Genomic DNA, 2,518 nt, shown 5'->3' with positions numbered 1-2,518 from the left:
TTTCTTAGCCTTAATTTACTTTTGTTAGGATTGAGGTCTGATTAGAGATTTTGTTTTGGGTTTAATTGTTGATTCATCTTTTTTCTATTATTTCTTCTTCGCCTTTATTTACTTTGTTAGGATTGAACTCTGATTAGAGATTTTGTTTTGGGTTTAATTGTTTATTCATCTTTTTTCTATTATGTCTTGGCAGCTCCTTTGGTAGTGAATCTTGTTTCCATGTTAGTTTATTGTACGTTTTAGAAAGATCAGAAATCAGAGAGCTTGGGTTGTGTTATTTAATCAAGAATTGAGAAGAGTGGCTAGAAAATAAGAGAAGAAAAGAAGGGAATATGAGTGTGTTCATGTACAGTATCTGATAATAACTCCTCAGCTAATAGCTGAAAGTAATGGCCAATGAGAAATTAAGACTTGGCCAATATATGATCTGTATGGTTACAAAAGGGAATTTAAGCTAACTTTCATCTCAGCAGGTTGCTATGCCTGATTCTCTCCCCCTTTAGCTCCTTTTGTCAATTTCCTTCTTGTTCTAGGCTGCATTGCCTTTAACCTTGGAACCGGCAGTGGTACATCTATGCTTGAAATGGTTGCTGCTTTTGAAAAAGCTTCTGGAAAGGTAAATTCTGTTTGTCAATTCCCATTCAACATCTATTTGTCAATTCCCATTCAACATTCTCTCTCAGCCTCGCTCTCATTTATGATAATATAAAACTGTTGCTGCTGAAAATATTGCAAAAAATCCCCATTAAACTATGCCCCAGAAGGCCAGGAGATGCTACAACTGTTTATGCTTCCACTGAAAAAGCTCAAAAAGAACTTGGTTGGAAGTATGTTTACAACCCCATCTTTTTCCTAATAGATTATTCAGTTAACATGGATAATCTTTCAAAAAGAATTTCCAATTACAGTACAAGATAGGTCCTTTTAATCTTTAAGAGTTTGCTATATTGCAGAGCAAAATATGGTATAGCAGAGATGTGAAAAGATCAATGGAAGTGGGCAAGCAACAATCCATGGGGATACCAGTCAAAGCCTTAGGTTTCAACTAAATACTAATTTCCTTCCCCAGTCTTTTAAAAATGTCTCATAGGGAGAATTAAGTGTACAAATACTTGTTTAATTTAAACAAAACTAATCTTTGATGATCAAAAGTTAGGATTTATCAAATGTTCAAAGATCTTATAAAATTCCTTTGTGTTACATTTATAAGTCTTTGTAAGAGTGATGTTTTTATCATTTCTGGAGTTTAAAAAACAAATGGTTTTAAATTTACCGTAAGGAGTTGACCTAAACAAGATCCCTTTTAGCTTAGATCTTCAATCCTATCTATTAATTGTCTCAATCTTATCTATGATCAACTATTTTTTTAAGGATCTCCATATTCACAAAAGTCCAACTTAAAGAAACAAGTCAAATTTCAGTTTAATTGAAACAAGCAAAGGCTTGAGAGGAAGAAGTTTGAACTAAAGATTGGAGCAGGTAGATGAACCAGTGAAAGATGAAAGACAACTACATGTCTAGAAATTATAAAAATTTAAGCTAATTTATTTATAAATAAATCATTGTAATATATGTAAAAACAATTTAAAATATAAATTTATTAATATATGTAAAAATAGCTTTTCCGGAAAATATTTTCAGGAAATCTGCCAAACAATAGAAAATATTTTACACAGATTCATCCAAACACTAGAAAAGTAAATCATTTCTAGAAAAATAAATCATTTTTCAGAAATCATTTTTCGGAAAACATTTTACTGGCAAACAAATGAAGCCCAAACCTATTAATGATATATCAACTAGTAGAGCTCTTCAACTAATTCACAGATTTATTTGGTCATATTAGGAGAACTAGTTGGGTGGGAAACAATATGCTGTTGTGCTTTTTAATGACTATTCTAGGTTTACTTGAGTTCTTTTCTTAAGTACTAAAGATGAAGCTTTAGAAAAATTCATCATATTTTCAAAATTGAATCAAAATGAAAAAGGTTACACCGTATATTGTATTAGAAATGACCATGAAACTCAAATTTAAAATCTTGGTTTTGAAAAATTTTGCAACTCAAATGGAATTAGCCATAATTTTTCTACACTTAGAACCCCTCAACAAAATGGAGTTGTTAAGAGGAGAAATAGAACTTTAGAAGAAATGGCTAGAACCATACTTTGTGAAAATAATTTACCAAAATTTTTTTAAGCGAAAGTCAAAAACACTGTTTGCTATATTGTTAATAGAGTGATAATTAGGTCTATTTTGAAGAAACTCCATATGAACTTTTGAAGAATAAAAAGCCCAACATTAGCTATTTTCATCCTTTTGGATGCAAGTGTTTTGTTTTAAACAATGAAAAAAACAATCATGGTAAATTTGATGCAAAAAGTGATGAAGAAAATTTTCTTGGTTACTCTTTAAATTCTTAAACTTTTCGAGTATTTAATAAAAGAAATTTAGTAGTAGAAGAGTCTATACATGTTATTTTTTTATGATTGTAACCTTTCTCCTAGAAAGGATTCTTTT

General features: G+C 30.4%; 1 long non-coding RNA gene across 1 annotated transcript; it reads left to right on the top strand.

Annotated features, from left to right (window-relative positions):
* Positions 1-667: 667 nt before the first annotated feature.
* Positions 668-1,272, top strand: LOC107894957 (uncharacterized). The gene is made up of 2 exons (XR_001683334.2): positions 668-827; positions 954-1,272. It is a non-coding gene; the product is annotated as an uncharacterized lncRNA (long non-coding RNA).
* Positions 1,273-2,518: the final 1,246 nt, after the last annotated feature.

Source organism: Gossypium hirsutum, chromosome A07 (assembly GCF_007990345.1).
Source record: "Gossypium hirsutum isolate 1008001.06 chromosome A07, Gossypium_hirsutum_v2.1, whole genome shotgun sequence".
Classification (NCBI taxonomy): Eukaryota; Viridiplantae; Streptophyta; class Magnoliopsida; order Malvales; family Malvaceae; genus Gossypium; species Gossypium hirsutum.
Note: the sequence above shows the minus strand (reverse complement) of the source record. Positions and strands in the feature narration are given on the sequence as shown.